The following is a 25760-nucleotide window of genomic DNA, read 5'->3' as shown; positions in this document are numbered from 1 at the left end:
AATTAAAGAACAGACTGCTGAAGAGGTCAATGTGAAGCAAGTCAAAAGAAAGTGGGAGGAAAACGGTGATAAGAATCACCAATATAACAACAACAGCAATTACAACAATAATCGCAACAATTATCCCAACAATCGCAACATCAATCGCAACTACAACAAACGGCCCAACAACAACAACAACAACAACAACAACAACAACAGCAACTACAACAATCATCCCAACAACAATAATAACCGCAACAACAACAACAATCAGAAGCAGCTATGCCAAAGGTGTGAAAAGTATCACTCGGGGTTCTGCACCAAATTTTGCAACAAGTGTAAAAGAAATGGTCATAGCGCGGCGAAGTGTGAGGTCTACGGACCAGGGGTTAATAGAATGAAAGGAACAAATGGTGTCGGAACGAGTAATGGCGGAGCAAGTAGTGTCGGAGCAAGTTATGCCAATGTAGTTTGTTATAAATGTGGAAAACCTGGCCACATTATTAGAAATTGCCCGAACCAGGAGAACACGAATGGACAAGGCCGCAGAAGAGTTTTCAATATTAATGCGGCAGAGGCACAGGAAGACCCGGAGCTTGTTACGGGTACGTTTCTTATTGACAATAAATCTGCTTACGTTTTATTTGATTCGGGTGCGGATAGAAGCTATATGAGTAGAGATTTTTGTGCTAAATTAAGTTGTCCATTGACGCCTTTGGATAGTAAATTTTTACTTGAATTAGCAAATGGTAAATTAATTTCAGCAGATAATATATGTCGGAATCGAGAAATTAAACTGGTTAGCGAAACATTTAAGATTGATTTGATACCAGTAGAGTTAGGGAGTTTTGATGTGATAATCGGTATGGACTGGTTGAAAGAAGTGAAAGCAGAGATCGTTTGTTACAAAAATGCAATTCGCATTATACGAGAAAAAGGAAAACCCTTAATGGTGTACGGAGAAAAGGGCAACACGAAGCTACATCTTATTAGTAATTTGAAGGCACAAAAACTAATAAGAAAAGGTTGCTATGCTGTTCTAGCACACGTCGAGAAAGTACAAACTGAAGAAAAGAACATCAATGATGTTCCCATTGCAAAAGAATTTCCCGATGTATTTCCGAAAGAATTACCGGGATTACCCCCACATCGATCCGTTGAATTTCAAATAGATCTTGTACCAGGAGCTGCACCAATAGCTCGTGCTCCTTACAGACTCGCACCCAGCGAGATGAAAGAACTGCAAAGCCAATTACAAGAACTTTTAGAGCGTGGTTTCATTCGACCAAGCACATCACCGTGGGGAGCTCCTGTTTTGTTTGTCAAGAAGAAAGATGGTACATTCAGGTTGTGTATCGACTACCGAGAGTTGAACAAACTTACCATCAAGAACCGCTACCCACTACCGAGAATCGACGACTTATTTGATCAACTACAAGGCTCGTCTGTTTATTCAAAGATTGACTTACGTTCCGGGTATCATCAAATGCGGGTGAAAGAAGATGATATTCCAAAGACTGCTTTCAGAACACGTTACGGTCATTACGAGTTTATGGTCATGCCGTTTGGTTTAACTAATGCACCAGCTGTGTTCATGGACCTTATGAACCGAGTGTGTGGACCATACCTTGACAAGTTTGTCATTGTTTTCATTGATGACATACTTATTTACTCAAAGAATGACCAAGAACACGGTGAACATTTGAGAAAGGTGTTAGAAGTATTGAGGAAGGAAGAATTGTACGCTAAGTTTTCAAAGTGTGCATTTTGGTTGCAAGAAGTTCAATTCCTCGGTCACATAGTGAACAAAGAAGGTATTAAGGTGGATCCGGCAAAGATAGAAACTGTTGAAAAGTGGGAAACCCCAAAAACTCCAAAACACATACGCCAGTTTTTAGGACTAGCTGGTTACTACAGAAGGTTCATCCAAGACTTTTCCAGAATAGCAAAACCCTTGACTGCATTAACGCATAAAGGGAAGAAATTTGAATGGAATGATGAACAAGAGAAAGCGTTTCAATTATTGAAGAAAAAGCTAACTACGGCACCTATATTGTCATTGCCTGAAGGGAATGATGATTTTGTGATTTATTGTGACGCATCAAAGCAAGGTCTCGGTTGTGTATTAATGCAACGAACGAAGGTGATTGCGTATGCGTCTAGACAATTGAAGATTCACGAACAAAATTATACGACGCATGATTTGGAATTAGGCGCGGTTGTTTTTGCATTAAAGACTTGGAGGCACTACTTATATGGGGTCAAAAGTATTATATATACCGACCACAAAAGTCTTCAACACATATTTAATCAGAAACAACTGAATATGAGGCAGCGTAGGTGGATTGAATTATTGAATGATTACGACTTTGAGATTCGTTACCACCTGGGGAAGGCAAATGTGGTAGCCGATGCCTTGAGCAGGAAGGACAGAGAACCCATTCTAGTAAAATCTATGAATATAATGATTTATACTAACCTTACTACTCAAATAAAGGAGGCGCAACAAGGAGTTTTAAAAGAGGGAAATTTAAAAGATGAAATACCCAAAGGATTGGAGAAGCATCTTAATATTCGGGAAGACGGAACCCGGTATAGGGCTGAAAGGATTTGGGTACCAAAATTTAGAGATATGAGAGAAATGGTACTTAGAGAAGCTCATAAAACCAGATACTCAATACATCCTGGAACGGGGAAGATGTACAAGGATCTCAAGAAACATTTTTGGTGGCCGGGTATGAAAGCTGATGTTGCTAAATACGTAGGAGAATGTTTGACGTGTTCTAAGGTCAAAGCTGAGCATCAGAAACCATCAGGTCTACTTCAACAACCCGAAATCCCGGAATGGAAATGGGAAAAGATTACCATGGATTTCATCACTAAATTGCCAAGGACTGCAAGTGGTTTTGATACTATTTGGGTAATAGTTGATCGTCTCACCAAATCAGCACACTTCCTGCGAATAAGAGAAGATGACAAGATGGAGAAGTTAGCACGACTGTATTTGAAGGAAGTCGTCTCCAGACATGGAATACCAATCTCTATTATCTCTGATAGGGATGGCAGATTTATTTCAAGATTCTGGCAGACATTACAGCAAGCATTAGGAACTCGTCTAGACATGAGTACTGCCTATCATCCACAAACTGATGGGCAGAGCGAAAGGACGATACAAACGCTTGAAGACATGCTACGAGCATGTGTTATTGATTTTGGAAACAGTTGGGATCGACATCTACCGTTAGCAGAATTTTCCTACAACAACAGCTACCATTCAAGCATTGAGATGGCGCCGTTTGAAGCACTTTATGGTAGAAAGTGCAGGTCTCCGATTTGTTGGAGTGAAGTGGGGGATAGACAGATTACGGGTCCGGAGATTATACAAGAAACTACCGAGAAGATCATCCAAATTCAACAACGGTTGAAAACCGCCCAAAGTCGACAAAAGAGCTACGCTGACATTAAAAGAAAAGATATAGAATTTGAAATTGGAGAGATGGTCATGCTTAAAGTTGCACCTTGGAAAGGCGTTGTTCGATTTGGTAAACGAGGGAAATTAAATCCAAGGTATATTGGACCATTCAAGATTATTGATCGTGTCGGACCAGTAGCTTACCGACTTGAGTTACCTCAACAACTCGCAGCTGTACATAACACTTTCCACGTCTCGAATTTGAAGAAATGTTTTGCTAAAGAAGATCTCACTATTCCGTTAGATGAAATCCAAATCAACGAAAAACTCCAATTCATCAAAGAACCCGTCGAAATAATGGATCGTGAGGTTAAAAGACTTAAGCAAAACAAGATACCAATTGTTAAGGTTCGATGGAATGCTCATAGAGGACCCGAGTTCACCTGGGAATGTGAAGATCAGATGAAGAAGAAATACCCGCATCTATTTCCAGAAGATTCGTCAACACCTTCAACAGCTTAAAATTTCGGGACGAAATTTATTTAACGGGTAGGTACTGTAGTGACCCGAACTTTTCCATGTTTATATATATTAATTGAGATTGATATTTACATGATTAAATGTTTCCAACATGTTAAGCAATCAAACTTGTTAAGACTTGATTAATTGAAATATGTTTCATATAGACAATTGACCACCCAAGTTGACCGGTGATTCACGAATGTTAAAACTTGTAAAAACTATATGATGACATATATATGGATATATATATAGTTAAAATGATACTATGATAAGTAAACATATCATTAAGTATATTAACAATGAACTACATATGTAAAAACAAGACTACTAACTTAATGATTTTTAAACGAGACATATATGTAACGATTATCGTTGTAAAGACATTTAATGTATATATATATCATATTAAGAGATATTCATACATGATAATATCATGATAATATAATAATTTAAAATCTCATTTGATATTATAAACATTGGGTTAACAACATTTAACAAGATCGTTAACCTAAAGGTTTCAAAACAACACTTACATGTAACGACTAACGATGACTTAACGACTCAGTTAAAATGTATATACATGTAGTGTTTTAATATGTATTTATACACTTTTGAAAGACTTCAATACACTTATCAAAATACTTCTACTTAACAAAAATGCTTACAATTACATCCTCGTTCAGTTTCATCAACAATTCTACTCGTATGCACCCGTATTCGTACTCGTACAATACACAGCTTTTAGATGTATGTACTATTGGTATATACACTCCAATGATCAGCTCTTAGCAGCCCATGTGAGTCACCTAACACATGTGGGAACCATCATTTGGCAACTAGCATGAAATATCTCATAAAATTACAAAAATATGAGTAATCATTCATGACTTATTTACATGAAAACAAAATTACATATCCTTTATATCTAATCCATACACCAACGACCAAAAACACCTACAAACACTTTCATTCTTCAATTTTCTTCATCTAATTGATCTCTCTCAAGTTCTATCTTCAAGTTCTAAGTGTTCTTCATAAATTCTACAAGTTCTAGTTACATAAAATCAAGAATACTTTCAAGTTTGCTAGCTCACTTCCAATCTTGTAAGGTGATCATCCAACCTCAAGAAATCTTTGTTTCTTACAGTAGGTTATCATTCTAATACAAGATAATAATCATATTCAAACTTTGGTTCAATTTCTATAACTATAACAATCTTATTTCAAGTGATGATCTTACTTGAACTTGTTTTCGTGTCATGATTCTGCTTCAAGAACTTCGAGCCATCCAAGGACCCGTTGAAGCTAGATCCATTTTTCTCTTTTCCAGTAGGTTTATCCAAGGAACTTAAGGTAGTAATGATGTTCATAACATCATTCGATTCATATATATAAAGCTATCTTATTCGAAGTTTTAAACTTGTAATCACTAGAACATAGTTTAGTTAATTCTAAACTTGTTCGCAAACAAAAGTTAATCCTTCTAACTTGACTTTTAAAATCAACTAAACACATGTTCTATATCTATATGATATGCTAACTTAATGATTTAAAACCTGGAAACACGAAAAACACCGTAAAACCGGATTTACGCCGTCGTAGTAACACCGCGGGCTGTTTTGGGTTAGTTAATTAAAAACTATGATAAACTTTGATTTAAAAGTTGTTATTCTGAGAAAATGATTTTTATTATGAACATGAAACTATATCCAAAAATTATGGTTAAACTCAAAGTGGAAGTATGTTTTCTAAAATGGTCATCTAGACGTCGTTCTTTCGACTGAAATGACTACCTTTACAAAAACGACCTGTAACTTATTTTTCCGACTATAAACCTATACTTTTTCTGTTTAGATTCATAAAATAGAGTTCAATATGAAACCATATCAATTTGATTCACTCAAAATGGATTTAAAATGAAGAAGTTATGGGTAAAACAAGATTGGATAATTTTTCTCATTTTAGCTACGTGAAAATTGGTAACAAATCTATTCTAACCATAACTTAATCAACTTGTATTGTATATTATGTAATCTTGAGATACCATAGACACGTATACAATGTTTCGACCTATCATGTCGACACATCTATATATATTTCGGAACAACCATAGACACTCTATATGTGAATGTTGGAGTTAGCTATATAGGGTTGAGGTTGATTCCAAAATATATATAGTTTGAGTTGTGATCAATACTGAGATACGTATACACTGGGTCGTGGATTGATTCAAGATAATATTTATTGATTTATTTCTGTACATCTAACTGTGGACAACTAGTTGTAGGTTACTAACGAGGACAGCTGACTTAATAAACTTAAAACATCAAAATATATTAAAAGTGTTGTAAATATATTTTGAACATACTTTGATATATATGTATATATTGTTATAGGTTCGTGAATCAACCAGTGGCCAAGTCTTACTTCCTGACGAAATAAAAATCTGTGAAAGTGAGTTATAGTCCCACTTTTAAAATCTAATATTTTTGGGATGAGAATACATGCAGGTTTTATAAATGATTTACAAAATAGACACAAGTACGTGAAACTACATTCTATGGTTGAATTATCGAAATCGAATATGCCCCTTTTTATTAAGTCTGGTAATCTAAGAATTAGGGAACAGACACCCTAATTGACGCGAATCCTAAAGATAGATCTATTGGGCCTAACAAACCCCATCCAAAGTACCGGATGCTTTAGTACTTCGAAATTTATATCATATCCGAAGGGTGTCCCGGAATGATGGGGATATTCTTATATATGCATCTTGTTAATGTCGGTTACCAGGTGTTCACCATATGAATGATTTTTATCTCTATGTATGGGATGTGTATTGAAATATGAAATCTTGTGGTCTATTATTATGATTTGATATATATAGGTTAAACCTATAACTCACCAACATTTTTGTTGACGTTTTAAGCATGTTTATTCTCAGGTGATTATTAAGAGCTTCCGCTGTCGCATACTTAAATAAGGACGAGATTTGGAGTCCATGCTTGTATGATATTGTATAAAAACTGCATTCAAGAAACTTATTTTGTTGTAACATATTTGTATTGTAAACCATTATGTAATGGTCGTGTGTAAACAGGATATTTTAGATTATCATTATTTGATAATCTACGTAAAGCTTTTTAAACCTTTATTGATGAAATAAAGGTTATGGTTTGTTCTAAAATGAATGCAGTCTTTGAAAAACGTCTCATATAGAGGTCAAAACCTCGCAACGAAATCAATTAATATGGAACGTTTTTAATCAATAAGAACGGGACATTTCATCCACGACCCAGTGTATACGTATCTCAGTATTGATCACAACTCAAACTATATATATTTTGGAATCAACCTCAACCCTGTATAGCTAACTCCAACATTCACATATAGAGTGTCTATGGTTGTTCCGAAATATATATAGATGTGTCGACATGATAGGTTGAAACATTGTATACGTGTCTATGGTATCTCAAGATTACATAATATACAATACAAGTTGATTAAGTTATGGTTGGAATAGATTTGTTACCAATTTTCATGTAGCTAAAATGAGAAAAATTATCCAATCTTGTTTTACCCATAACTTCTTCATTTTAAATCCGTTTTGAGTGAATCAAATTGCTATGGTTTCATATTGAACTCTATTTTATGAATCTAAACATAAAAAGTATAGGTTTATAGTCGGAAAAATAAGTTACAAGTCGTTTTTGTAAAGGTAGTCATTTCAGTCGAAAGAACGACGTCTAGATGACCATTTTAGAAAACATACTTCCACTTTGAGTTTAACCATAATTTTTGGATATAGTTTCATGTTCATAATAAAAATCATTTTCTCAGAATAACAACTTTTAAATCAAAGTTTATCATAGTTTTTAATTAACTAACCCAAAACAGCCCACGGTGTTACTACGACGGCGTAAATCCGGTTTTACGGTGTTTTTCGTGTTTCCAGGTTTTAAATCATTAAGTTAGCATATCATACAGATATAGAACATGTGTTTAGTTGATTTTAAAAGTCAAGTTAGAAGGATTAACTTTTGTTTGCGAACAAGTTTAGAATTAACTAAACTATGTTATAGTGATTACAAGTTTAAACCTTCGAATAAGATAGCTTTAAATGTATGAATCGAATGATGTTATGAACATCATTACTACCTTAAGTTCCTTGGATAAACCTACTGGAAAAGAGAAAAATGGATCTAGCTTCAATGAATCTTTGGATGGCTCGAAGTTCTTGAAGCAGAATCATGACACGAAAACAAGTTCAAGTAAGATCATCACTTGAAATAAGATTGTTATAGTTATAGAAATTGAACCAAAATTTGAATATGATTATTACCTTGTATTAGAATGATAACCTACTGTAAGAAACAAAGATTTATTGAGGTTGGATGATCACCTTATAAGATTGGAAGTGAGCTAGCAAACTTGAAAGTATTCTTGATTTTATGAAACTAGAACTTTTGGAATTTATGAAGAACACTTAGAACTTGAAGATAGAACTTGAGAGAGATCAATTAGATGAATAAAATTGAAGAATGAAAGTATTTGTAGGTGTTTTTGGTCGTTGGTGTATGGATTAGATATAAAGGATATGTAATTTTGTTTTCATGTAAATAAGTCATGAATGATTACTCATATTTTTGTAATTTTATGAGATATTTCATGCTAGTTTCCAAATGATGGTTCCCACATGTGTTAGGTGACTCACATGGGCTGCTAAGAGCTGATCATTGGAGTGTATATACCAATAGTACATACATCTAAAAGCTGTGTATTGTACGAGTACGAATACGGGTGCATACGAGTAGAATTGTTGATGAAACTGAACGAGGATGTAATTGTAAGCATTTTTGTTAAGTAGAAGTATTTTGATAAGTGTCTTGAAGTCTTTCAAAAGTGTATGAATACATATTAAAACACTACATGTATATACATTTTAACTGAGTCGTTAAGTCATCGTTAGTCGTTACATGTAAATGTTGTTTTGAAACCTTTAGGTTAACGATCTTGTTGAATGTTGTTAACCCATTGTTTATTATAACAAATGAGATGTTAAATTGTTATATTATCATGATATTATGATATATAATATATCTTAGTATGATGTATATACAGTTAAATGTCGTTACAACGATAATCGTTACATATATGTCTCGTTTCGAAATCATTAAGTTAGTAGTCTTATTTTTACATATGTATTTCATTGTTAATACACTTAATAATATATTTACTTATCATTTAACATAATTAACCAAGTGTATCAATATCTTAATATGATTCATATGTACCTAGTAAGACGTTGTTATAACGATAATCGTTATATATATCGTTTTCGAGTTTCTTAAATTAATAGTCTCATTTTTATGTATATAACTCATTGTTAAAATACCTAATGAGATACATACTTATAATAAAAACATTTTAACTATATATATAACCATATATATGTCATCGTATAGTTTTTACAAGTTTTAACGTTCGTGAATCACCGGTCAACTTGGGTGGTCAATTGTCTATATGAAACATATTTCAATTAATCAAGTCTTAACAAGTTTGATTGCTTAACATGTTGGAAACATTTAATCATGTAGATATCAATCTCAATTAATATATATAAACATGGAAAAGTTCAGGTCACTACAAAAAGTACCATCTTCACCGATCACAAAAGCCTTCAACACATCTTCGATCAAAAACAACTAAACATGAGACAACGACGGTGGATTGAAACTTTAAACGATTATGATTGTGAGCTTAGTTACCATCCCGGGAAGGCAAACGTAGTAGCCGATGCCTTAAGTCGAAAGGAAAGAGCGGTACCTCTTCGTGTCCGAGCTTTAAACATCACCATTCACACCAACCTCAATAGTCAAATTCGTGTAGCCCAAGACGAGGCTCTCAAGGATGAAAACATCTCCCTCGAACACTTGAATGTCCTCACCTCTCGATTCGAAGTTAAAGAAACCGGACTCCGATATTTCGCCGGAAGAATTTGGGTGCCTAGCTATGGGGACTTGCGAAGCCTTATTTTAGACGAAGCCCATAAGTCAAGATATTCGATTCACCCCAGTGCCAATAAGATGTACCACGACCTCAAAGAAAAATATTGGTGGCCGAACATTAAAAAGGACGTTGCTACTTATGCTGGAAAGTGCCTAACTTGCTCCAAAGTCAAAGCCGAACATCAAAGACCGTCCGGACTACTTCAACAACCCGAAATCCCGCAATGGAAGTGGGAAAAGATAACGATGGATTTTATCACCAAACTACCAAAGACGGTTGGCGGTTATGATACTATTTGGGTTATTTTTGACCGTCTCACCAAATCCGCGCACTTCCTAGCCATGAAGGAAACCGACAACATAGAGAAACTCACACAACTTTAAATTAAAGAAATCGTAGCCCGACACGGTGTACCCTTATCGATTATCTCCGACCGAGATGGCCGTTTTGTTTCTAGATTTTGGCGTACCTTACAAGAAGCATTGGGGACGCGTTTAGACATGAGCACCGCATATCATCCACAAACCGACGGACAAAGCGAACGCACAATTCAAACCTTGGAAGATATGCTACGAGCTTGCGTTGTCGACTTTGGAAAAGCTTGGGATAAGCACTTGCCTCTCGCCGAATTCTCCTACAACAATAGTTATCACGCGAGTATTAACGCCACACCATTCGAAGCTTTATATGGCCGAAAATGTCATTCACCTTTTTGTTGGGCCGAAGTAGGCGACACACAAATCACCGGACCCGAACTCATTCATGAAACAACCGAGAAGATCTTTCAAATCCGAGATAGGCTTAGGACGGCCCGAAGTCGTCAAAAGAGCTATACCGACAAACGACGCAACGACCTTGAGTTTCAAGTCGATGATCGCGTAATGTTAAAAGTCGCACCTTGGAAAGGTGTAATTCGTTTCGGAAAACGCGGGAAGCTAAATCCGCGGTATATTGGTCCTTTCGAAATCTTGGAGCGTGTTGGAACCGTTACTTATCGTTTAGATCTTCCGCCTCAATTGAGCTCCGTTCATCCTACTTTCCATGTATCCAACTTGAAAAAGTGCCTTGCCGAACCCGATATCGTCATCCCTCTCCAGGAGCTTACCATTGATGACAAACTTCATTTCGTGGAGGAACCGGTTGAAATTGTGGACACCTCCGTCAAAACGTTAAAATAAAGCCGAATTCCAATTGTCAAGGTCCGTTGGAACGCCAAAAGGGGACCCGAGTTTACTTGGGAAAGACAAGATCAAATGCAAAGGAAGTATCCTCATCTATTCGCGAATTCGGAAACGCAAAATCCCGAGGAAGAAACAACGACTACTACGCCAACTTAAATTTCGGGACGAAATTTCTTTTAAGGAGTAGGTAATGTAACATCCCGCCTTTTTCCGTTTACTTTCCGTTTACTTTCCGTTTACTTTCCGTTTATTCATTTTAAAGTCCGTTATATATTTATAACATCTTCCGTTGATACGCGTTTTAAATTATCTCGTTTAGGTAATTCACGCACCCGAATGAAACTAGAGGGACCAAACTTACCAAATGACCAAACCTTTGACTAGGTCAAAGGGTCAACACTTCACTCTCATCCATTCATTCCTTCCCTTTCACTTTTACTACTTCCTTTTTCTCTCAAGAACACCAACAAGAATTCATCATCTAAATTCGGATTAGGAAACTAGCAACAAAACAAATTGCATTTTTGGAATCCTTGCAACTTCCTCTTCGATTCCATATCGATTTCATTACATTTGGATAACTTTCTAAAATCACTAGATTTTGTGTTCTTGATGTTTTTAACTTATAAAGTTGTTAATTAGTGTCTATGGCTCAAGTCTAACATGAATATATGATTTATATGCTCGATCTCGTTGTTTTAGTGTAACTAGCATGAACATAAAAAGTGTGTGTTTGATTTTGAGTTTTGGATGATTTAATGTTGTTATGATAAAGTGCAAGTATTAAATGTGTTCCTAGTATCACTAGCTTTAATTTGATGTGTAGGTTGCTTTAGAAAACTTCATAAACTTGATTATTGATTTTGGTGGATTTGGGTTAGGGTTTGGTGAACTTGAAATGAACCTTTGATGCTTTGAATGACATGAGATGTTATTAGTAAGTGTTTAGTCGTATTGTATGTTTAATTATCTTCGAAACGGCATATCTTTCGTGTAAATTGGTTGCCCGAATCATTGAATTGCATTTATGAACTTGAATGCATTAAATGATGAGCATTAAATGTGATTTGAGTTGTTGCAAGTATTGAATTGTTTGTTGAAATGTGTCTAGTTGTTTTCCTCGTCAAAATACCTTCCCGATGATATAAGATACATGTTTTGGTTGTTTGCGGGTCATAAATTGAGAATGGTTGAAGTTTGGTTCGTGCATTTATTTGTTGCAGCAGAAACAGGGTCTGCATACCAATCTGGACGCCGTCCAGATTATTGGACGCCGTCCAGGCCTTCAATGCTGGACGCCGTCCAGCAAATCTGGACGCTGTCCAGTTACACTGCCAGTTTCTGTTTTGTTTTACCATTTTACGAAAAATATTTGCTATACTACGCACCTCCGATTCACATGTAACTTGTTCTAACATGATCATATATGATTAAAAACATCAGAAAATAGTTCGGGACCCGACCCGAACGTGTTGACTTTGACCCGACCAAAGTTGACTTTTAATCAAACTTAACCAAATACTTATGTGATCATTCTAACATGCTTTTATACTTGTACCTTGCATGAAACATGACAATTTGATTCACATGCTATTATAATCGAGTCTTAACGAGCCATAGGACTAATTGAACACTTTGACCGACCGTGTTTACCGATATTGATACAAACCTATTTGTTTAGGTCAAGACTAGCATTCGTTCTTGCACACGTTTACTTGTTGAAGTACTTTTACATACGTGCACTCAAGGTGAGATCATAGTCCCACTTTTACTCTTTTGAACTTACAATTGGGATGAGAAAACATAAACGTTTCTTTTTACTAAGTGAACACAAGTACAGGAAAACAAACATTCTACATACGAGTTTGAACAAAAATCCTCAATTCGATTATCATTAGTTACACTTGCCGGGTGTAAGCGAGAACTTATGTTATATGGCCATATGGGTTTGACAAACCCTCATTCAGGCGGTTCGCTACCGTCTACGAATGAAATATATTTTCGAGAAACAATGTATGTTCTAACACTATTGTGATGGGGTTCTATGGAAGGAATGTTAAGTATTGATAATTGGGTGCTCGTGAAACAAATTTTGAAACTATTATATCAATGTTGCAAATCTTGTGGTTCACTTGTACTTACTTACTTAAACCTATGATTTCACCAACGTTTTCGTTGACAGATTTCTATGTTTTTCTCAGGTCCTTGAACGTTTGTGATACATGCTTCCGCTCATTACTTTTGATACTTGCTTGGATGTCGAGTATACATGCATACGTGGAGCGTCTTTTGGCTACTTTCAAATTGTGTCGCATATGTTTCAATTGTACTTTAAACTTTGTTATGTAACTAGTTGTCGAACTACTTTGTAAACCTTGAAACATCTTTACTTTTGAAATGAATGCGACATACTTTTGGTCAAATGTTGTTTTAAAGACTTATGACCACGTAACGGGACCTAAGTAGACGGCGCCGTCAATGACGATTTTGTCGGGTCGCTACACCACGCATGCACATGCACAACCTACTTCTACTAATACCCATGCACCTCAAGTTCCACATGCATCTAACTCTTATGTTACCACACAAACATCTCAGCAAACCCATGCACCTTCTTCAACTACTACTTCCACTACCTCTGTTAATATAAATAATACCCCTGTACATCCTAACCAACCTACTCGCACCATCCACACTCGAGCTATGTCCGGTATCCGTAAACCAAAAATACCACTTAACCTCTCGGCCACTTCTCTTCCTTCTCCTATACCTCGAAATTCGGCCGAGGCTCTCACCGATCTTCACTGGAAGCGTGCCATGACAGATGAGTTTCATGCTCTTGTTAAAAATGGGACTTGGGAACTAGTCCCTCGCACACCTGACATGCATATTATACGGTCTATGTGGGTATTTAAATATAAATTTCGTGCTAATGGTTCTTTTGAGCGATATAAAGCTCGTTTGGTTGGTGATGGCAGGTCTCAACAGGTAGGTATCGATTGCACGGAAACTTTCAGCCCGGTGGTAAAACCAGCTACAATTCGCACTGTGCTCTGTCTCGCTCTACAACACTCATGGACGATTCACCAATTGGATGTTAAAAATGCATTTTTACCCGGTTAACTTAGTGAGACGGTTTACATGCACCAACTGGCGGGTTTTCGAGACGTCAATTTTCCTAATCATGTATGTCACCTAAAGAAATCGTTATACGGACTTAAACAGGCGCCACGAGCGTGGTGTCAACGTTTCGCATCGTATGTATCACGACTCGGTTTTTATCACAGTTAATGCGATCATTCCCTTTTCATCTACAAAGTTGGAAATGACATCGCCTACCTTCTCCTCTATGTCGACGATATTATCCTCACCGCATCATCTACTACGCTCAGAGATTCGATCATGCGGCTTCTCGACACGGAATTTTCTATGACCGACCTTGGCAAGCTGAGCTCCTTTCTCGGCATTGCGGTCACTCATACACCTCATGGCCTCTTTCTTAATCAATCAAGCTATACGAAGGATGTCTTGACTCGTGCAGACATGTTAGATTGCAAGCCCGCTCGAACACCGGTCGATACTAACTCTAAACTAGGTGCCAAAGCTGGAAAACCTTATCACGATCCTTCATTTTATCGGAGTATGGCTGGTGCTTTACAATATCTTACATTTACACGCCCGGATATCTCTTACGCCGTTCAACAGATTTGTCTACACATGCATGCCCCACATGAGGGTCACGTCGGTGCTTTAAAACGGATTCTACGATACATTAAAGGCACGATTGATCATGGTCTTCACCTTAATAAATCTTAATGCAATGATCTCATCTCTTACACCGATGCCGATTGGGCCGGGTGCCCCGACACTAGAAGATCTACATCCGGCTATTGTGTATACTTGGGAGGTAATTTGATCTCTTGGTCCTCCAAACGCCAACCTACATTGTCACGATCCAGTGCCGAAGCCGAGTATCGTGGAGTTGCTAACGTTGTCTCTGAATCTTGCTGGTTACGCAATCTTTTATTGGAGTTGCATCATCCTATTCACAAAGCTACGATCGTGTACTGCGATAATGTGAGTGCCATTTATTTTTCTAGTAATCCTATACAACATCAACGAACGAAACACGTCGAACTCGACATCCACTTTGTTCGAGAACAAGTTGCTCGTGGACAAGTTCGCGTATTCCATGTTCCATCGAGCTATCAAGTGGCGGATATCTTCACCAAAGGATTACCCTACGTGTTGTTTAACGACTTTCGAAACACTCTCAACATTCGTCAACCTCCCGTTTCGAGTGCGGGCGAGTATTAGCATAGGATTATATCACGTGCATCTGTTCCATATTTAGCACATGGTTAACTAGTTTGTTAGATATCTAGCATAGAGATAGCATAGTATTTGGCATCCCAAACTTATAGGGTTGTTTGTTAGTCATTGGAGTCATGTATCCCTGTTATATATTGTAATCGACAGAAAGGAAATACACATCAATTTACATCAACTATCAAATGGGAAGCCTCTCTCCTTTAGTAGCCCTAGTTTTTGGACGGTAATCAACAAATTTCTGAACTCAAATCAAGCTGGTGACCAATCATTAAATAATTTCATCAATAGGTATGTAAAAACTTACTATGATCCCAAACACGAAGAACTCAACTTAGAGTTCAATAAAGTAAATGAACAATTGACAAATGAAAAGAAACAGGTGCGTATACTCGAACAGAGTGTAAAAGCGTTGATTGGTGGAAAAACATACCAGAATTATCAGCACAACATCGGAATAGATGAGCTTATACAACTGAAGAACAAACTACAAGAGTTGAAAACCCATTTGGAGCATAAACGCGATATGACAAACGGGTCTTAAATGATGAGAATAAGATAGATCTATCCAAAATTGCAGGGCCAAGGCACTTTTTGAAGTTGTGATGATATCTAATAAAAACTATGTCAAAAATAAACTTAAAATATCCTCATTATCATATTATTATTTATTATATGTTATGAAAGTAACAATATAAAGGTAATGGATATAATAATATTTATCTTATGAGTCTAAAATTTCATATATTTCCTTTTTCAATAAATTTAAGGTCAAATCTCTTTCATAGCTAATGCATTTAGTAAAGTAAAATAACGTAGTGGAGTTTAAGAGTTATACAACCAGAACTCATGATCAGTACAGAATAATATTTGATTGACCAATAAAGATTATTTGACATAATATACGACACATGTGAATTAAGCTAGGTTCAATTCAATATGCAAGATACTCCAGACAATATTTCTTGTTCTTACTCTACGTAAATAAATGTACTTCCAGTAATAATTAATGCATGATAAAAAAAAAATAAATAAAGCAAACCAACTTTAATTAATTAATAGACATCAAAATGAGTTAAAGGCGCAATAGGTAAAAGAGCTTTCTGGTTTATAACAGATTACAACGAAAATGTAAGGAACAAATTACATTGCAAGTATTTATTCCATTCCATGGTTAAACAATAAAATAGTGTCCTTATACGAGGAATGAAAATTTGCAATAAGAAAGTAATTAAATTCCCATAGATATGGTTTATTCCATTCCTATGTGTTAAAGAAACACATTTTATTTCATTTTGTCATTATAGTACGTACCTTTCCAACTTCCGGTACTATAAACCAAACTTGACGTAATATAAAAGAAAGTTAAAGACAAATTTAATATTGTTAAGATCGTAAGTTTTAAAATTAGGTAAAACAAATTTTTGGGTTTTTTGAAGAGCTTTCTTAGTCATAAACTGCACAAAGTGACTTTCCAAAATACAATAATTATGAAAGAGAATGACCCTAAAAGTAATAAAAAAAAAATATATATATATGGAACTATGAAATCAAAAGATTAATATAATAATATGCTTTTACTTTTTTTCATCACACATGATACTAAAAAAATTAATAAAATTTATATCTGGAAAGTTTAAAATTATTCAAATCATCACAACTTCATAAAGTCTCTTGCCCTATAATTTTAAATAGATCCATGTGATTCACATCATTTGAGGTACATGACCAACTTGTAATATCGTATTTATGCTCCAAATGGGTTTTCGACTCTTCTAATTTGTATTTGGTTGCATAAATGCATATATGTCAATGTCATCACTATAATCCTTTATGTTTACCCACCAAAGTTTTTAAACTGTCCTTGAGCATTTCTACCCGATTCTTCTCTTTTACCAATTGTTCATTCACTTTATTAAGCTCTAGGTTGAGTTCTTTTTGTTTGAGGCCATAGTAAGCATTTGCAAGCTTATTGATCAGATTATGCATTATTAAGTTCTAAGTTGAGTTCAGCAAAAACATTTAACAATATCAAAATTCAGGAATGAAGACTCGGCGAGATTCCCACGACCTACAATAACAAAGGTCAAGGGTGATGCACGATCTAGAGCAACTACAGAGGTATAAAACATTATAGTCATACCATAAGTTATGGAAGACAGTGGTAGAGACTATACTTTTACGTGAAACAAATGTACCAAAAAAGCCAGTTTGGGTTTATGTTAGGACAATGTTCAACTGAGGCGATACAGAACTTTTAGAAGTATGTATATAGTATGTATATGAATAAGCAGAGACATCTACACTTGACTTTTCTTTACCTAAAGAAATCTCATGATAGTGTCCCATGTGAGCTAATTCAGAGGTCTCTCATTGATAAAGCAACATCGTATAAATACAATAAAGCTATTTGTGATATGTACAAAGGCGTGAACACTAACGTTCAAAAGCATGGGGAAAATACTAGTTATTTGATGGTAGAAATTAGCCGACATCAAGAATGAGCCCTTAGCCCGTACCTATTAGCCTTAATTTGGACGAGTTATCGCTTAGGAAACTAGAGCAGTGGAGGAAGGGGTCTTAGAAGACCAAGGTTTACTAATATGACAACTAAAACAAGGTCGTAGAAGCTGCAAATGTGGACTAGTGGTCGAGTTGGGGACTGGCAGAAGATAACCAACGTTGACTTTTAAACATAGAGATATTTCAAATATATCAATCAGAGAAGTAATAATGACATTATTCATAACTTATAATAAAAGTACATCTTTCGATTCATAATGTGCAACTAACTATCATCGCATCGTTATCTATATTATTTATTATTTATATTTATATTTATATCAATATAAAACTCACAATAATAAAAAATTAATTAATGTTACCTACATCAAAAAATGCACCATTCCCTATGCAGTATGCACTCTCTCTCCTTTTTCTTTCCCAATTTCTCCCTCCTCAACATTCCCTTTACTCTCTCTCTCATCCTAAAATTTCTGTAACGAAATCTCACGCTCAACTCATATTGACAAAACTTCATCACTTGGCAAATTGTCACTAATTGCGCCTCCACAATTGGCGTTGCTATATAACCGGAATAAACATCAACTCAGGCTGATTCACACCGACTCACACGGACTTAGAAGGACGTGACTTTTGACCATTGACAGAGTTTTCCATCGTTTTGCGACGAATTGGGTCAATCTAGTCAACAAAGCTGACTAGTCGGCTGTCTCAGCCGTTTTTTGCAACCTGAAAAAAAACTGATCACCTACGGTGCAACTTCTATTAAAAGAAACGAGGATGAGCAAAACGATGGAACGGGCATCACTGGATACCACACCTAAGCAAGAGTCTTTAAATATATGCGCTCAGCGCTACATAATTCAAAGAGCTACGACCAGGAGGTGATTCACTATACAAAGGCAAGTACGGTAGTTGAAAGTATAAAGGTCACATGCATCATCTGTAACTAGAAAAGAGAAATCTTATATGGTTGTAGAAAGACATGATACGTTATACAAAGAGAAGTTAAGTGTTGGCCGATGACTAAGGCACGAGAAATGATAATGGAAGTGATAAAATGAAGATGATAGGATGGACATGTGGTAAAACCATGTTATATCCGCTACAGATTAAGGTTTGACCTAGAAGTCGCAAGCTTTATCATCAAATTGAAAGAATAAAAACTAAGATGGTTTGGACATATTTAAAGTAGGGCGCATTGACAAAAAACTGAACTACTGTGTAACTTCGATAGGAACGAGAAAAACAAAAGGATGGAGTGGTCCGCATCTGGGACTAGATACTACACCTGCAGTAGGAGTCTTTATAGACATCTAAGCTCGACACTACATAGTTAATAGAAGTACTAAGACAAGGACATGACTTCACCATATGAAAAAGTTGAAAAAGTCGCGAGACGACTAGTTGGTCGCGACTTGCGCGGGAATAGTCGGTCGGGACATTGACTACACAAGTGTGAATATATTTTTACTCATTATTTTTACAGTTATATTTAATTACTTTTTACCAAATCTCCATAGTATATGTGGAACATTGGTAGTTATTTAATTTCGCAATGTAAAATTAGAAAGAATAAAATGTTTTATTGTGCTTTATTCATTCATTCATGAACAATAATTCATACAAGATAATTAAACTACTAATATACAACCTATGATCAAGCTATTGTACAATGACAACTATACACTAATTGTTTCTAAAAGAGAATAAAGACTCTACACACTTTGAATATAAATGTGAAGAGGTTAAACATTATACATAAAAGCAGATAATAGAATTTAACAAGATATGCATAAAAGGCAATGTCACATCAACAAAACATATGAATTCCTATAGGGTATGTGAACTGTTCATACTATGTATGCCCTCATATCTCATATATTTTTTTCTAATGTAAAGTAAGTCGATATGTGTATCGGATGCGCTTTTCATATCAAATAGTCAAGATACGCCTTTAGCTCTTTTATGAATTTTAATGTTACTTACCTTATAATTAAAGGTATTTGTGATATACACATGTAACACATTCGTTTTGCTCACTAAATTATGGTCAGAGTGGAAATACTATTTCAGATATGTTATATTTATGTACTATATATAAATTATAAGTATTAAATCTTTAAAGTTGTTAGGAAAGGTGCAACACCCATATATGAATTTGACTATAGAATCTTTGAAGCAGCATCCAATAAATATAGTTCATAAATTAAACTCTTCACAAGATTTACAGAAAAATTCACATTTTCTAGATTAGAAACTATGGCAAGAACATAACACAAGGAACGGAATCATCTTCAAAGACCATAACACAAGGAAATCTTACGTTTTTGATTATATTGTTTTGTCGTCTTTTAATTGGATTTTTTCGAGATACCATAAGTCCTCACTTAACTGGACTACGTGGTTACACTTGCCTTTGTATTCCTTGTAACTTTTCCTTAGCTTCTAGCTAAGTTTTTTTTATATATATTGCCGTTCCAAAAAAAAAAGAAACTATGGCAAGAAAACATGCACATGTCATAAGAACATAGAGCTGAAAAGAATTGAAAAAAGAAAAGTGGTGATTGGTTACCATATCGAAGCACTACGATGGGTTGTTTAAGGCAGGTGAGCTCACTACCGTATGCAGTGTATACACTGAAATCATTGTCTTCTCCATCGGTGGGAAACTTCTCTCCCTCGGCAGCCCCAATTTAGTCTGCATTATACAAGATTCTAAACTCAGATGAAGTTGGTGACCATACATCAATACTTACTATAACCTCAAACACAAAGAAGTCTACCTATATTGTGTTGGATAATAGGGTTTGAATGCTGGATAAACCTTTGAATCGTGTAGTCACTTTCGCGATAAAGTATTTCGACCCTATACATATATTGCCTTAGGGTTACACGAAATCTTTATTCGGGATAAGACAAAGGCACAACTCCAATATAGACAATTAAAATTGGAAGTCAAGAACATAGATAATTTGTATATTGTGAATGATCAATCTTTCATCATCTTCAAATGTGAGACAAATACTCTTATTTATAGAGTATGAAAGGTCACCATGAAAAGTTGCATCTTTTGGTGTGAAACTTTTCATGAAATGTCACACCTCTTGGTGTAAAGGTACCATGGTTACACCATTTCATGAAGTTACACCATTTGATTAAAAGTGTCACCAATTCATGAAGAGTTATGTCTTTTGGCCAAAAAGACACCAACTAACAAATACAACCTTTCAATTAGATGACGCTACTTAGCTTAAACAAACGTGTACTCCACACTCTCCTAACTTGTTATGAAGCTTAACTAGAAATTCATTTGTCTCAAGTAAATCACCTTATCACACAAAATGACTGATGACACTAAAATCACCAACATATTGTGTTCGATAAAGTAAATGAGAAAATATAAATTGAAAAGAAGTGCCTAAAATCACATGTCTACGAGACTTTTCAAAGCTGTGATGATTTGTTTTATTTTGTACTATGTCAGAGATAAAACTTATAAGTATCTCCAATAACATATGTTGTGATAAAAAAGTACTAGAAAAAAATAAAATAAGAGCATATAATAACATAAATGTATGAATATTTGGGAGGACCAGAAAGGTAAAATAGTGAACTTCTCCTAAAATCTCACAAGATTTTACATTCTTGGCCCAAATTCAAAAGGGGTGCCACACTGCCACAGCCCTTATTTGTCTCAACTCTCAACTAAGTTCCCGCTTTCAAACAATTTAAAAAATGTAACTAGTATCTTAATAGAGCTACATCTTGGGACATTTAGCATCATAACAATTATTCCAAATGAAGTTTAATGAGAAGCTCAAACACAAATCCATATAATTTATATTTAAGATAGAGAATCGATCCGGGAAAAACACTTTGAAAGAAACGGTTAATGGTAAGTTGAAGAGAACGGGACCTAGAGGTTGAGATCTTCGTCTCGTGTTCCTTTGTTTTCCTTTTTCTAGTTGTTGATTTCTATTTAGATTGCTTAGTTTGGATGTTGGATCAGTGTTTAGTTTGTTATAAGATTTTTCCGGATAGTTAGAGGAGGCTCGTTTATAGATAGTCTTTTTGTTTGCTTTCTAGAGATTAGCTTCCGTTTTCCCCGTTTCTTTTGTATTCTTGTTGAGGGCGTTTTCCTTTGGAAAACGACCTCGTTTCTGTATGAGTTTCAGTTATTTTCGCCGGAAAAAAAAATATAATTTATATTCAAATATTTACAACACTTTGATGTTCTTATATATCACTAACCTCTGATCATTATATCATTTTTTATACTTGAAAGAAAGTCATTTTTCTATTAAAAATCTCATTCTAACCCCTCAGCTAATGGTTTTTGGCATTCTTGCCTACCTTTGACTATGGATAATATACTTATAATTAGTCATAGTAATGTAGTATTCTAAAGTTGTGGTTATTATTTTGTAATGCTATCAAGGAGAGGTTACGATGAATTGATACATTAAAAATACTGGAAGGTATTATATAAATAGAACTATACAAGTAGAAAGTGAAAATATATACAAACAAGCATTCACCGAAATCTAACAAATAGAACTAGAGAAGTAGAGAATTAGAATGTATACAAACAGTGGCGGTACTTAGTTATACCCGGAGGGGGTGCCTGCCCCGTGCGGAATTAAAAAAATAATATTTTACACTAGTAAAAAAACACTTTTACTAAAAAATAAAGTTTTTTTAGTGTTTACTCCCTGTCACTTGTTTCGCCCCATCTATGGTTGGCTCCAAGTTTTGCCACTGTATACAAACAAGTATTCAACTTGCCATACACAATACACAATTATCATTATTTCAAAAATGATTAACACCCAACTTCTAATGTTCACAAACATCGCTACTTTTTATCGATGTAACGGCCAACTAAACTAAGTACAGTATTTTATAACAGTAACACTTTTCTTTCCCTATATCAATATAAACCACAGTTAATCTGACACAACGATTGACTAACCTCTTACCAAATTTTAACTCATTATGAAAAATTATTAAGATAGAATTCATACAAGAAGCAAATATCAATCAAGTAACTCAGGATGGTGAGAATGTGGATATAGCACAAAACATATTATAGTTATGAAGTTTCTTCAAAAAGTCATTGTATGTTTTTTTTTTTTAACGCCGATTTTTTTTACATCAGTAGATCATTTCTTTCAACGACCCTCATCATTTGCACGTAACACACACATTCGGGCGGAAACCTGAACCTGATCGACGGTACCCGGGAACACATCCATTCGGGCAGTGGTTCCGGGTAGGGGTCCGTGAACGAATCCGGTAAAACCACTGGTTTCAAATCAGCAAATAGATGAAATTATAACTTGTTAGAAAACCTACATACATCAGGGGAAGAAGGGGCAGATGGTATCGCAGCTGCGCAGGAGCATGGAAGGGTTGCAAATCGATTATGAATGCTGAATACTCCGTAAAACGTTTTTTAAATTACTCATTTTAGTACAATATTACAAATTACAATTACAATTACAACTAGTTATTGGTCCGTCCCGCTTCGCTGAGCCAAAGCGCATTGTTGCTGACAAAATAATTATTGTTACACAAAACTATATGTTTTTTCGTTAAGATATTTTCCACGTACCATGTTTAACAAAATAAAAAAAAACCTTAGATAAACCTATCAATTTCGCATTCTTAGTACAATTGTTAAAATGTTGCTTTTCAAAAAAAAAATTGTTAAATAAATAGTAAATAAACCTATCAATTTCGCATTCTTAGTACAATTCATTTGTGTGCATTAATAACATCTGAAAAGTTTATCGTAAGAAAAATTAAAAAATATATATATAATCATTAAATAATACTCTCTCCGTTTCAATTTAATAATTTTCTGACAAAAAAAAATACGCAGTTCTAGAAAATTCTACTAATTACATACTGTAACCTATTTTAATTGATTGAAAGTATAAATTGGATTATTAATTTGAGATATCTCAAAATGAAAATTAGACCTAAAATTAAGAGAAATGTAGTACTCCCTTCGTACCAAATCTATTGTCTCCAGATAAAAAACACAAAGTTTTAAAAAAGTATTTTTTTTTATTAACTTTCCTATCTTACCCCTTACTTTTTACGGATCTCTTTGTCATACATGAATATAGTTGATGATGTAGCGTGAGGGTACGAAATAGTATTATTTTTAATACAAAATACTACAAAATATGACACAAGTTTTATTAATTTACGGATGGGATATACCTAAACCTTGCTACAACACTATAGGCAGTGTACCTAATCGTAGAGTAGTGTAGTTTTTAGTAAGTCCGGTTCGTTCCACAGGGAGCTGGTGAAGTTAACGCTATATTATTAAGTTTATTTGTAAAAATATATATATAAATAAGTAGTAGTATTATTATAAAATGGGGGTTTTACCGTTTAATGACCGGTTTGTCGATTTTAAGCGTAAAAATAAATGACAAAAATTAAAGTGCGTAAAATAAATTGCGATAAATAAAATGACAGAAAATAAAATTGCGAGTAATAAAATGACAGTAAATAAAGATACGATGAGAAATATAATAAAAGAATTATGCTTATTTAAACTTCCGTAATCATGATGTTTGACGTGTTGATTTTAATTTATTACCATGGGTTAATTGTCCTTTGTCCTGGTTTATTTGATACATCTATCTGGTTTTTGTCCATAATAGTCCATCGGTCATAAATATAAAGTGCGAGTATCCTCGTCAAATTACCCTTATACCCGAAGTCAAATATTCCAACTGATTAAGGATTTAAACTGTGACGCAGTTATCACTTCTGTCAACAATTACACCAGTTATCACTGTATGTAATCCACCCCTGTTTTAATTAGTTTATGAATATTAATTCATCCACTTGATCAGAATGAATAATCAATTACCCAACCCAATTGATTAATTAAATGATTATAACAGATTCCATATGAACATCACTAAATAGGACAACCATAATCATTATTAATTATTAGGTTAATTAATTTGAAGATAGGTTCGACAGACTCCAATGAGTTGTCACTCAATTAGACAATACCCCCCATCTATTAATAGTCAATAGTTCAATTTCCACAAGTGTCGGTCTTTTGCCCAAACCTTAATTATGGTACAAAGCCCAATTACCCAATTTTAGTAATTAGCCCAACATCATGATTACTTCGTTTTAAATAAGCATAATAATAACTTAGCTACGAGACATTAATGTAAAAAGGTTGAACATAACTTACAATGATTAAAAATAGCGTAGCGTTACACGGACAGAATTTCGACTTACACACTCAAACGATCTCTATCATAAATCTTATTATTATCATAATTTAAAATTAAAATTAAGATTATTGTTATATCTGATTACATTAACATTATGATAGAGAATTATAAATATAGATATTGATATTTGATATAGAAAAGTAAGAAAATGATCGAAAAAATGATCGAGAAAGTCTCTCCAATTCATCGTTACATAGATCCCTTTTATAGGCAAATTTAAAATTGAATTTTCATTTACGACCCCTGAACTATGCTCAATTAACAACTTTTTATTATTTAATATTATTCTTATTATGAATTATTTAAATATTATATTTTATTCTTGTGCATAGTTGACTCGTAATTTTTACACCGTTGCGTCGAGCGCTGAAAGTTGGTTCATGCCCCGGTTCCGGATTTTCGAACGTCCTTTCGTATAATTTAATATCTTGTACTTTGCGTTTTGTAACTTGTACTCTTGTCATTTTTAGACGTTCTTCATCAATAATTTGAACCTTTTTGATTGTATCTTGTACTTTTGAG

The sequence above is a fragment of the Rutidosis leptorrhynchoides genome, chromosome 10 (genome assembly GCF_046630445.1).
Source record: "Rutidosis leptorrhynchoides isolate AG116_Rl617_1_P2 chromosome 10, CSIRO_AGI_Rlap_v1, whole genome shotgun sequence".
In the NCBI taxonomy this organism is placed as follows: domain Eukaryota; kingdom Viridiplantae; phylum Streptophyta; class Magnoliopsida; order Asterales; family Asteraceae; genus Rutidosis; species Rutidosis leptorrhynchoides.
This window is presented reverse-complemented; position numbering follows the sequence as displayed.